General features: G+C 39.9%; 1 protein-coding gene across 2 annotated transcripts in view; it reads right to left on the reverse strand.

Moving 5' to 3' along the window:
- The window catches only part of LOC121925404 (glypican-5-like), a 715,763-nt gene that overhangs the window by 643,627 nt on the left and 58,212 nt on the right, over positions 1-13,924 (reverse strand). The window contains exon 7 of one of the 2 annotated variants that reach the window (XR_006102866.1): positions 11-195. The gene's annotated coding sequence lies outside the window, so the exon portion shown is untranslated. Of the gene's footprint in view, positions 196-7,780; positions 8,508-13,924 lie in introns of those variants that run through there. The other variant, XR_006102868.1, reaches the window with a different exon arrangement.

The following is a 13,924-nucleotide window of genomic DNA, read 5'->3' on the forward strand; positions in this document are numbered from 1 at the left end:
GTGCTCATGAGGAACAGCGATCAATCCAAAAAGACTTCCAGGAGCAAAGCAGGGGAAAGTTACTCTTTCTTTTCTTTTCTTTTCTTTCATTCTTCCCAGAATTATACTTTCCAGAAACCCCACCAACAAGACAGGTGGATTCTGGGTGTTGCAGCCAAGGCAGTAACTTTCCTGAGGTATGACGAGAAGATACAACTGGGGAGACATAAAGAAAGAGGGCTATAATAATCCCTAATCAGTTACCATAATGGAATACCCATGACAACAACGTATCCATGGGATTAAGCATGGAAGTGTACAACTAATGTGAAAACAGGAGGGGTTTGTGGGAGTGATATTCTACATTCCTTATCTCCCTGCCCCCACCCCTTTGGAAATGTGTTTCTATCCACTTTTTTCTATGTAACTAGGCTGACTGGCTCTACATTTAAACATGTTTTCCCCCATTGTGATACATCCAAGTGAACCCACATTTGGCAGCAAGCCAAGTAACACATACTACCATCAAAAGAGGTTAAGACCATGAAAACCAGGGTCTGAAGTTACCTAACTGCGCAACTGCCAATGATTCCAGGGAGAGCATACAAACCTGGTGGATGAAGGCATTTATGTTTCATCGCCTGTATTTGTTCTATTCTAATATTTCCTTTCAGGCCTTAGCTTTCTCACATTTTTACTAGGAATGAAATAATACAGGAGCTAACACTAGTATTATTTCATATGACAGAAATGCAATAGGAGCAAACTAGCAAAAGTGAATGAATAGCAGAGACCAGTCTGAGGCATTGTTTTGACAAATGTAAGGGATTCTGTTTCTCATCTCTGTATTTGCCACCTGCATGCTAATTCACATTTCAGTAGTCTTTTCTTGTTCTTAGGAGTTAGCCAAATAGATATGGAAATATGTTTTTTTCATATTTCTCAAGAGATGTACTGTATACTACACATAGGGTTGTTACTGTGTTGGGTTGTTACTGGGATTTGGAAGTTTCTATGCATGTATGGATATGTAAGAGGCTGGTGGTTAGTTGTGGATTCATACCTAACACCAAGACATAAATCCCCTTGTTGGTCCCAAATAAGAGTAGATCCACTGAATCACTTCCTCAGTGTAATCTCACACTGAGAGCCAGCATGATGTAGTGATTTGGGTTTTGGAAACCAGGTTTCAAATCCCTGTTCAGCTATGGAAAGCCACTGAATGACCTTAGCAAGTCACACTCTTTCGGCCATAGAGGAAGGCAATGGCAAACCCCTCTGAATAAATCTTGCCAAAAAAGAAATCCTTGGATAGGGTCACCATAAGTTGGAGTTAACTTGAAGGCAGATAATAATTAGGCCACATTTATCTAAATTCTGTTGCTTCACTTGTTCTACTGTGACTGGGACTAACAATTGTATTTGGGTTTATGTCTGAGGGAGACACTACTATTTAGATACTGTGAAATATGAAAAATAGTTCATTCGTGGTATAATACTTCTAGACATTGTGCTACTATTTTTTCCTGGCAGCATTTCCCTATATTTCCCCATGTGGTATTCACTGTAGCTAATGAAACATATTGCCCAGAACTGAACTCAAATTTTAGATATCCTTAATGGGACCATATTTGGCTGAGTGAGAAAAATCTGTGCTCCATCCTGTCTCTTTTGTTCCTAGTTTTCCCTGACAAACCTATTGCTTCTAGGCCTGAAACCCTATGCAGGATGTAATGAGATGCAAGTCTTCTCTGCATCCATGGTTACTATTTACTAACAAAACTGATGATGTCAGAAATTTAATTAGGTTGTTTCTTGCAAAGGGATTTTAAACCATGAAATCATTATAGTGTCTAATCTTTTCTCTGTTTAATTTCCTTCCCTCCCCCCTCCCTTTAAAAATAAGAGAGAAAGAGAGTGCACCCTTAAACAGCATTATTTTCTTACAAAAAGACAACAATTTTCAGTGCTTTCCACAGCTTAATATACTGACAGGTTTAAAAGTAATTAACACACGCCATCCCATACACAGTTATTTTTTTTCTTCCTAGGCAGCAGCAACAGCATGCACTGGCAACATTGTGCTGGAGGGGTGTGTCAATGTTTTCATTATAAATGCTTTCTTTGAGGATTTGAATCTTGACTTTATAAAAGATTGGCTTCAGGCTAAAAAAAACCCTAACCTATGGTCTTAAGCCAAAGTTGTTAACTGGATGTTGTATAGGAGCACAAGACAGCCCATATTTTATTACATGAGATGATTCCTTTTTCTTTTTCCTGACTTGAAATACACCTGCATTGTATATTTGAGCCTCTTACTTTCTTTTCTGAAATAATCACTCAGGCCAGTCAGTAATCATGTGCCTTTGAAAACTTTGCCGCTGTGGAACATATTCAACCTAGAAATAAGTACAGTTTTTAAAGAGAAACATTGCTGCATCAACCTATTAAAAAAGAGGATTGCTTGTTCATTCCTGAAGCCTGTGCTTGAATCTCAGAGCATTGCCTGTCCTGTGCTTCCTTTCATTGGGGAGAATGAAAGATGAGTGACAGTCCCACTATCTCAGATTAGAAATAATAGCAAGGACTCCTTCAGATGCCACTATGGAATGATGAGTGAGGCAGGGGTGGTGGTGTCCACCTCCCCAAGCAATTTCCCATGCTCAGTATCAGGGATAATAAAGGGATTTCCTCTCCCTCTGCTACCTACTGATAGAGGGAAGGGGCATGCAAAGAGCCTGGCTGGCCTGCAACTATTTAAGAACCAATGGGTCAGATGGTCCTCTCTACTCCTTTAAAATATTAAAAAGTAGCATGGTGGTAGTGAATTTCACAAAGTGGCTGAGAAAATATTCTTGGATATTCCCACCAACTTCAACTTGAGTGGAAATGGAAATGACATGTAACAGGTGACCTCAATGACCCTGTACAGATTGGTCTGAAAGGCCAGCTGGGTGGCAGAGTCGGGCCGTAGTGTCTACACAATGCATGCCCTGGCTCTGCTCCTAAGGCAGTGTGGCACTGTGTGCCACACCACATGGCATGCAACAAATGACACTCCTCTGGTGCTGCACCATGCCGACGCAGCACTGAAGGAGCACCATAAAGCCCAGGAGCCACTTTTCATGGCTCCTTTTCATGCCTTGGAAAGGCCAGATTTGGGCCATGGCATGTGGTTGCCGTGGCCCCGGTCTGGCTGTAAAAGGGAAACTTGGAGGCCACCACTGTGTGACAGCCCTTTAACTGCACTTAGACTTAGATACAATCTTTTATTTTATTTTATTTTATTTTATTTTATTTTATTTTAGAAGAGCCATGGTGGCGCAGTGGTAAAATGTCTGCACTGCAGCCACTCACTCACAAACCATAAGGTTATGAGTTCAATACCAGCAAAAGGGTTCAAGCTCGACTCAGGTTTGCATCCTTCAGAGGTTGCTAAAATGAGTACCCAGATGGTTAGGGGCAATTAGCTTACAATTTGTAAACTGCTTAGGGAGTGCTTAAGTGCATTGATAAGCAGTATAGAAATGTACTTGCTATGGCTACTGCTATTTGCTTTTTATTTTATTTTACTTTATTTATTTTCTGCTATTCTGGCATAGGACTGTATTTGCTTTATTGTTTACTTACTTAATATAACATCATTGTCCTGGCATGAGACTGAGGGCAGCTGACATCAAGTTAGAAACAAAGTACTCCAAAAAGCCCTTTGTGATAAAGAAAAAAATTGGGAATTTTTAAAAATAAAATTGTAGCCAGCATAGCATGTAAAACATTAGCATGCAAACCACTTCCTCCCAAACAAGGGTCCCACAGATAGATAGATAGATAGATAGATAGATAGATAGATAGATAGATAGATATATTCCACACACTTCCATACCACCACTCTCTAAAGATGCCAGCCATAGTTGCCAGCAAAACATCAGGAATAAATTGTTCTAGAATGCAGCCACATAGCCCCCCCCCCAAAAAAAAAAAACAGAAAACTCTTTTAAAGACTGTCAAAGAAGGGAGGTCCAATTTCAAAGAAGTTCATTGCACAGTTGAACAGTTCTGGTTGCATCTGCACTGCAGATTTAATGCAGTTTTACAACATTTTAATTAAATGCTATGGAATTCTGGGATTTGTAATTTGGTGATATATTTGGCCTTCTTTGTCAGAGAGCTCTTGTGCCACAACAAACACAAATCCCAGGATTCCATGGCAGTTATAGCAGTGTCATATTACATTATTTCTGCAATGCGATGCAGTCTCAGCCAGGAAGTTCTCAGTCACTGATAGACATGCCCCACACCTTGAGCTTCTAAACTGAAAGTCAAGATACAAATGCAATCTACAAACATATAATTCAGCTCATATTAGAGCTGCACCTCAGAAATAATCCAGCTTTCTTGCAGGGGCAGGTATAAGTATGACAGGCTCCTCTTTGGAACAAAAGGCTTCCTAAAAATCATAAGCAGCAGGGCAAAGATCTTTGCTCAAGAAGTTTTACATTAGGCACTTCGAATCCTTCTCGCCCTGAGGAGGAACTTCTTAAACCCTGTGTTCCCAGGGCTCTAGCAGCCTCTTCTTTGTTGTCAAGGGGGATGAAAAGATCCAGTGAAATAGATGTTTAAAATTCTAATTGATAGGGATATGATCACACATAAAATTTCTTCCCCAGAGGAAGGAAATCAAAGAAATCACTTCAAAGTTAAATAAGGTAGAAAGCAAACCCAAGAGAGCAAATTGACACAGAGTAACCAGGGGATCCAAAGAAGAAAAAGACTTTGAATATAAAACTGATGAAAGGCAACTTGGCAGAAGACCATGACACAGAAATATCTGAACAACTAAACAAGGAAGAGTTACGGTAGCTCAGTTTTAAAGTCATATCATCACCACTATTGCTATCTAAAAAATAGAAGGCTGGTTGCACACCTGACAGTAAATCTTAACAGCAATGTGCATCGGTGTTAAAGATAACACAGCTTATTTTACTGGAAAGTACCTTACAGCCATAACAAATTATAACAGACTGTGACCAAGATCTTGTTGGTTAGTCACAATTAGAACAAACTGAAGCAATTGTTGAATGCTGAGTTCACACATAAGCAATTTTCATTGATTCAATGGGTCTCCTTTATTAAAGATTAAAATAATATTTAAGATCTTCGGTCCTATATAAAACGCATTATGTAAATTGGGGGGGAAATGGGACACTCATGTCTTATGAAGTCTCTGAGTGGCAAAATTTTCTTCTAAAGCAAGGTGTGCTCCACACATCTTGTTTTAGTCAAAATCCCATCCCTCCCCCCCAAAGAAACTGGAAGTGACCTTCTGGTCTCCTGTGGTTTTGACAGGAGGAGCTGCAGGAGATGGAGTGGAGCAGAAAGTATTCTCTGTGAATAGAGAATACTTTCCAGAGCCTCCCGTATTGTCCCTCTCTGGCATAAAAGAAGAGCTCTGCTGGCTCAGAACAATGACCCATCTTGTTCACCTTTTTGAGCACTACAGTGGCCAACTAAATTCTGCTAGGAAGCCTTAAAAAACATTGTTGTAATAGCCATCTCCAGTTGTGTGGTCAACTAGGTGTTGGAAGGCTTGTTAGAAAGCCTCATAAGCAGAACATGAGGGTAGTATCCCTCTCCAGTTGTTGTCCCCTAAGCCTTGGTGTATAGAAGCATTTTGTCTCTGAACATGGAGCTGTTTGTGCACCCCTTTTCACGCTGCTGTTTTCTGGCTGTGCTCTCGGGTTGCCTGTCAGCTTATGCTAACCCTATGAATTTGAAAGGGTTTACTTGAGCAACAAATACTCAGAGGTGGTTTTGCCAGTTCTTTCCTCTGATATATAGCCTATAGCACATGGTATACATTTGTGATCTCCCATCCAGGTGCTAACTTGGGATAAACCTTCTTTTTTGATAAAATTACCAACTTGTTAGATGAAGGGAATGCTGTGGATATAGTATATCTTGATTTCAGCAAGGCCTTTGACAAGGTTCTCCATAACATTCTTGTAAACAAGCTTGTAAAATGTGGGCTAGACAAGGCAACTGTTACATGGATTTGTAATTGGTTGACTGACTGAACCCAAAGGGTGCTCAGCAATGGCTCCTTTTCATCCTGGAGAGAAGTGACCAGTGGGGTCCCACAGGGCTCTGTCCTTGGCTCAGTGCTGTTCAACGTCTTTATCAATGACTTGGATGACAGAATTAGGGACATACTTATCACATTTGCACTCCTAGATTCCTTTCACATGTAGTTTCATTCAGCCAGGTGTCCCCCATCCTAAATCTGTGGGACACCTGGCTGAATGAAACTACATGTGAAAGGGATCTAGGAGTCCAAGTATACCACAAGTAGAACATACTGTAAGTCAACAGTGTGATGCAGCAGCTAAAAAGGTTAATGCAATTTTAGGTTGCATCAATAGAAGTATAGTGTCTAAATCAAGGGAAGTAATAGTGCCACTCTATTCTGCTTTGCTCAGGCCCCACCTGGAATATTGTGTCCAGTTCTGGGCACCACAATTCAAAAAGGACATTGAGAAACTGGAGCGTATCCAAAGGAGGGCGACTAAAATGGTGAAGGAATGACTTAGGGAGTTGGGGATGTTTAGCCTGGAGAAGATAAGATTAAGAGTTGATATGATAGCCCTGTTTAAAGATTTGAAGGGATATCATATTGATTTCCCTTGCTCCAGAGATCAGGACCCGGAACAATGGATGCAAGCTACAGGAAAAGAGGTTCCACCTCAACATTAGAAGGAACTTCCTGACAGTAAGGGCTGTTCAACAGTGGAACACACTCCCTTGGAGACTGGTGGAGTCTCCTTCCTTAGAGGCCTTTAAACAGAGGCTGGGTGGCCATCTGTCAGGGATGCTTTGATTGAGAGTTCCTGCATGGCAGGGGGTTGGACTGGATGGCCCTTGTGGTCTCTTCCAAGTCTACAATTCTATGAATTTATGATTCTCAGAATCAGGCAGGAGCTGGTGCTTTTAGAGTTTTTAGGCGTCTTGCACTAATGTGTACATACTTACAAAATATTCCGATACAAAAGCATCCTCTGGAATTTTATATAGAAGTTGTGAGCATAATTTGCATTCACAACATGCATTGCTACAACACATTTGTACATTTTTCTTGCATGTGTGCAAATGTTCTTTGATCCTCAGCATTACATTTCGAAGCTTTCAAACAGTGGGAGGAAAATCCTCAGAACTTGGATTTTGACAACACTAATGCAGAACACATTTTCTCTTATGTTGAATCACGAGAGTCTCTGTCTAAATCTGACATGTTATTCAAAGCCAATCTATCAGTCTGGAAGGTTGCTTCCTAAAATTGTGACATTTATTTGGGACTTCCTCAGCACAATATAGCTGAGATCTATTAAGTCCGCTGGGGGTGTGCATGTCTTTGTCAATGTGTTTACATTGCCATCCCTCTTCTGTATTTCCGCCCCAGGTGTTCAAAAGTTGCTAGGGGAAAGGAGCTCCATTCCCCTAGTCACCCATTGACTGTGGGGGTGGAGCAGGCATGGTGCAATAGCTCTTGAGCACATCAAGAAGAAAGAGTAGCCTCTGCCAATAATATGGAATGAGAGTAAGAATGCGCTGGTCAGGGAATGGTGTTATCCAAAAATGCAAGGTCCTAGGAGGGCACCCACAATTAATATTCGAACAGGGGGATTTAAGTAGCTCAATTAAATCAGCTGTGAGGACTTGGGCAACTTAAAACAGTGATCAAGCCTATGAATACTAGTTCTAAGAATGAGAACTTCAGAGTGCAAGTTCCAAAATAGTTTTATTAATGAGAGAAAGAACATCACAATTCACACAAAGAAAATCACATTCAAGAAGTAACGAAATGAAAGGTGGTAGCATATAGTGATTTAAGGGGATTCATAGGGTGATACAGTAATAATTCCAGATATGGACCTTCATTTGGGGGATACTGGGAAGAGAGGTGGCTGAGCAAGCTGCCTGGAGATCATGGCATGGCCAGCAATGCTGAGGAGTCAAGCAAGATACAAACAGAGAATATGTCCAAATATGGGCCTGGATTTACTTATATGGCATAGCTACTTCCCCTCACTGGAGCGCTCTCGCAGTTAAATGCCTTAAACATTCATTTTAATATCACCACATCACATATAGGTAGCAGCTGTTTATGCCACTCAAAATTTAGACAAATGGTTGCTAGTCCACAGAATCACAGAAATATAAAGAACACCACAGATGGCAAACTTCTAAACTCAGCAAATTTTCCCATGTATGTATGTATGTGTGAACAGTACCTTGAAAGGAATCAGAGAATGCAGAAGCATCTCACAGAGACATGGCTGTACAGATGGTGAATCAATTTTCAGTATATAATTCAGTGAATGTCAGTGTGATGTGATTTGAGTGCTGAACTAGGATGAGGGAAATCCAATTTCAGGCTCCTGTTCATCCATGAGCCAGTCATTATCTCACAGCTTCAAAGTCTTGTTGTGAGGCAAAAAGGTAGAGGCCAAGCTCTGGGCACCATGGAAAAATATCTGATAGAAATTAATAAATAAAACAAGAATATCCCCAATACTCTAACACAGAACAATTATTGCATAATCTTGCTATATTTATTTCACTGTGTATGATCAATGCCATGGTAAATATTTGATACACACAATCAAATATAAAGGGCAAAAGAAAGTCATGCATACACTTGAATGAGTTTAGTGCCATAGCTCAGTTTTCTTGGTCTTTGGCTGCTTTCTCCCATTGCTAGAATAAACTCACTGAATCAACAGACTTTATATAAGCATTGACTTACCATTCAGCAATTAATTCAATAGATCTATGTAAATTGTGTGGGACTAGCAACTGGATTTAAGCCTCACATTTCTATTCCCAGAAACCCAAGTCATCATGTCCAATGGTTACAGATTCTGTGAACTGAAGTTCAAAACATGTGAAATACCAAAGGCTGAGAAGCACTGCTCTAGCCAACCCAAGTGGTCAACAGGGGCAGTAACATAATTGTTTCATTGAGACAACTGTTGGGCTGAGCCCTAGATCACTACGTTGGTTAAATTTTCTAAAACATGTCTTCTGAACAGGACACAGTAGTACTTGAACAGAGCAATAAATTGTGGACATTATCCTAAGTCAGACAAATTATTTTGGTGCATGAAGCAAAAATTTCCAATGTGCTGCCTAAGAGGGCTGCCTCATCTGGTCCAATCTTCTGCTGTTCCTTGGACATTTTGTGATGTTTAACTTAAAAAGAAGATACTCGGCAATTTCACTGGGCCTAATAAGGCAATCCTTTTGGATCTGCCCAAACTCCCATCAAACAGTAGTTTCCTAGCCTGATTGCTTACTTTAAATACTTTCTCCCAGATCACACAGTGCTATTGTTCATGTTCTCAGCCATTTCTTTGAACCACAGAATGGAACTGAATATGAAGTTATTATGTGCAGATCTAAACCATCTAGTCTGGGATCTCTGCCATTGTAATCTGGCTTGTTTTTTTTTCTAGACTGCAAATACATTGACAGCAAAGAAAAATGAATTATATCACAGCAGGGAAGGGAGAGAGTGTATAAGTTGAAGGTCAAAGGTTACATTCTGCTCTCCAGGAATATATTTATATAGGCTGATTGTCACTGATGTGATCAGCTGACCCAAACCTTTCCATGTGGCATGCTGCTCAAACAGCTTCAGAACATGAGGCACAGAGGAGGAAATGAACAAAATTCTTTAGTCCTCATTTTTGTGTGGGCAAAATATATTTTTTAAGTGTTGAAGGAAGGGCAGTAGAAGGGACCTGGAGCAAAGGTCTAAGAAGGCCGCAGTATGGTTTATTGCCATTTCTTGTCCCTGTGAAATTCCATTCTATATCAGGTTGGGTAAATAAACACAGGACAGGGCAAAAGACTTGCAGGGTTATGGGATGGTGTGGAAAAAATAAAGCCCGAAAAAGAGAAACCTTGGCTGGTAGATCCAAACATAGGCATGTTCAGGCACAAGAAACCACATTTCTGTGACTACATTGTATTGGTGCATTACCAAATAAAAGCTAAAAACATTAATCTAAATATAAATTCGTTTCATATGGTTTATTGATTCCTATATTACATATACTGTCTTTTATTATGTACTCAACCACATTTTTCTGATGAACTTATCTTTCTTAAAATGCCTTGTTGGCTTGCAGTATACTTACAGAACTCTAAACAAGACAAATGCTTAAAATTGTATTTTATTTGCAACAAACTCTCATCCCTTTTTCTTTTTCCTCAGTCCAAATTGCACACTTTCATCCTCCCCACTGTCCCTTGGTGCCACTGATCAACAATCCAGATCCTCCTTACCTTTCTTTTCCACACCTCCATCAGAAAACACCTGCATAAACAAAACCACCACATGGTCAGAAACAGTCTTCTCGCCCCTTCCCCTCTCCTGGTATGCTGAGACCATGCTGCCCAACAGTTTTTCTGTAGTGGGTGTATTGTTGTAGGCTAAGCATTTTGGTTATGTTTATTGCTTGGTGAAAACTAACAACATCTTTGAAGCAGTGGCAGCAGTAATAAATATGTTGAGCTACCTCTTGCTTGTCTGCTAAGGCACTGGATGACACAAGGACAGGTTTTATGGCTCAAAACAGAGTACATTTTAGAATTCTCCTAGTTGTTAACAGCATTTGAGTTGACTTCCACTCATGACAACCCTGTGTACAAGACATCTCCATGTCCCCACCACCATCCACTACTGTTCTGCTCAGGTCTTGTGGATTCAGGCCCTTGCCCGCCCACCCACCCACCTCCAATTGAGTCTAGCCGTCTTGCGTACAGTCTTCCTCTCTTTCTACTGCCTTCTGCCTTTACTAGCATTATTGTCTTTTCTAATGAGTCATGCCTTCTCATAATGTAGCCAAAGTACAACAGCCTCAGTTTAATCATATTGGCTTCCAGGGAAAGTTAAGGCTTGATCTGTTCAAAGAGCCATTTGATTGTCTTTTTGAATGCTTATGGTATCCTCAACACTCTTTTCCAGCACCACATTGCAAATGCATTGATTTTCTTTTTATCCACTTTCTTCACTGTCCAGCTCTCACATGGGGATGGGGAATACAAAAGATTGGATGATTCTAACTTTAATGCTTAGTTGTTTATCTTTACTCTTTAGGATTTTGTCTAGTTCTAGTAGTTAGACACAGTGCTGAAAAAGCTCTCCCTGGATATTGACAGCCATAAATTCCAGTCTGATTTACTCAAAATGTGCTAGGAATTAGGGTTCTTTTCCACTGCTCTCTCCTGCCCACAGAAATTTAGAAATGTGTGAAAGGAAGAGCATATGCACTCCAATATAGTCCCAATCTGACTCTTTTGCGTTCCCCCCCCCCACCTTGAATTTTGCCAGCATGGATGTTTGCAATCACCTGGGAAAAAGCAATGAAGAAGATAATCTGGAATGTCCAGAATCTGGGGAAACTGCTATTTCACTACAAACTCTAGGGACTGTATTCCAGAAAGTGCAATTTTGGGGTGCTCTGGAAACCTATATGTTGATTTGTTTTCTGCTGTGTTGTCATTGTTTACTGCTGTTGTGAGATGCTTTGGACAAAATTTAAAAAGCAGTATATAAATGAACCTGATGCACCCTCAGTGCATAAATAGTCAATTATTTGCTTAGGCCCAATTCCGACTTACCCCTTGATTCAATTCCTGAACCAATTCCTGAAACCGGTTCAGCAAAAAGAATGGTTCCCACTATGTTTGCACCAGTTTCAAGAATCAGTGCAGAAAGTGACAGCCGCAGTTTCCCCGCCATGCCTCCCTCTGTCCTCCTGGCCACACTGTTAGGCCAGGGGCAGAGGAGAGGCCAGGGCAGAAGGAGAGAGGCAGGTCAAGAGGGTGGAGGACTAAGGATGGAGCAGGCATGGAGGTATGGCCGGGAGTCTGGGGAAGCTGCTGCCAGTGGGAACCAGGGCAAATTCTAATCCATTTTGAATCTGCCTGGTTCCCACTTGGGCTGAATGTATTTATTTCTAAATAAACTGATTCAGCCCCCCAAACACCCCATTTTACCAGCATCTTTTTGACACAGGTTAAATGGGTAAAAAAACATCCCCCCCTTTCCGAATCGCTTCAGCGATTCAAATTAAATGGGAACCATGGTGGTTTAAATCGATTCATTTGGAATCACAATCCAGTTTAAACCACAGTAGGAACAAGGCCTTCGTGTAATAAGCAGTGCTGAATGCAGGGGTACAATGAAAGTGATGGCCTAGAACTTAGATTTTAAGAAAACCTACTACAGAAATTATTATACTTGTTAATTAGCTTACTTGCTGTTCACCGCTATGATCTTTGGAATAGCGGTATATAAATAAAACAAATTAATTATTAAATTATATAGGACTCATTCATTTCCCAGTGAATGTTCGTTTCATGGTTGATAAGTTCAGATACAAATGCAGACACTATTGTGCTTCATTTTCACTCTTTGAGTTTTTTGCTGTAGAGACAAATGGGTTATTCTGGGGGTTTAAAATGTTTGTTTTAAAAAAAATCAGTGTGCCAATAAACAAAGTGCAAAGTAGTGACTTAGTTTGTGCACAAATATGAGCAAACAGATAATTGCCCATGTCACAATGATACATTTTAATACATAGAATTGTATGTTGCACAGTTAGATGTAACAAAATATCATCGATCTTAGTATCTAAACTGATGCAAATACAGTAGGTCTATTCAGTGTGTTGATCCTGACGTTCAAACTAGAGCAGAAACAAATAACAGTCTGAAACAATAAAAATTTATTTTGTTGTTGTTGTTCTAGGGTTTTTGCTTAGCTGTATTGTTGGGTTTTCATTCACAGTGATCAAGCTTATTGGTATTCCAAACATGACCACTGTCAATCAGTGTCTCCTAAGCACAGGAAGAGGGAATTTTAGCTGCATTTTAGTCTCAGAGTTTTTTCCACTTCTAAATAGCCACAAAGATAGTAACACAAGAGCTACTAAAACAAAATTAGAATCCAAGAATTTGCAAATTTAGAATCCAAGAATTTGCAAATTAAAATCAAGGTGGAAGACTTATTAAACTATCCTTGTTATTATTTTGCTATTTCCATAGCTTGACTAGATTTACATTGTTTGAATTGGTTCTCTGTTTTTGAGCAGTTCAGAGAATGAGATATGATATTCTGTACAATATATCCCATTAAAAAAGCACAAAAGATGACTGTTAAATCCTTACTTTTCTCATTAATTTAAACTGGCTCACTTTGAGGTGTGGCTGCTATTCCACAGGCAATTTTTTTCCCCAGAATGAATAAATATTTCCCTTCACTCTGTGGTACATCAAGGAGCCAGTGCAGCAGGTGGAAAACTGTCAAAGATTTTGGCTTTCATATCATGAAAGATGAAAGCAGAAATATGAAGAAACTGATGACAAAATATCCCTATGAGCAGCAGAGACACAGCCTCATTTCAAACTACTTTTTGAGACTCTTTACTTACCAGCAATATAGATTCATTTCATGGATAATAATCCCAGTGGAAAATTAGGAATGGTTAAGTTTGATCTGAATATTACTTTGCATTGTACTGTAAGGAAGTACTGACTTACTTAGGATGGTCTTCCTTATTTTGATCCAAAAGTGGTCCTGATACAATTGTCTCAGCTCCAAATTCAAGGATTGAAATCAAGCAGAGCAGAGAATTTATGGGATTGTTTTAAAAATTTGCATCTTTTGGGTTATGTTTTGTTGTCAGGGCGAGGTGAATTGCCTTGGAAATTGGCCATCTGTCCCTATGTGGGATTCTTCAAGTTGATTAAATAGACTATTAGCCAAAGCAAGCTGCTCAGTTCAGATTTTTCAGCTAAACCAAGGATTGTTGTGTACCTACAAGTCATTTCAGGTTTATAGCAATCCCTAAAGTGAACCTATCATTGGGATACCTGAGGC

Source organism: Sceloporus undulatus, chromosome 3 (assembly GCF_019175285.1).
Source record: "Sceloporus undulatus isolate JIND9_A2432 ecotype Alabama chromosome 3, SceUnd_v1.1, whole genome shotgun sequence".
Lineage (NCBI taxonomy): Eukaryota > Metazoa > Chordata > Lepidosauria > Squamata > Phrynosomatidae > Sceloporus > Sceloporus undulatus.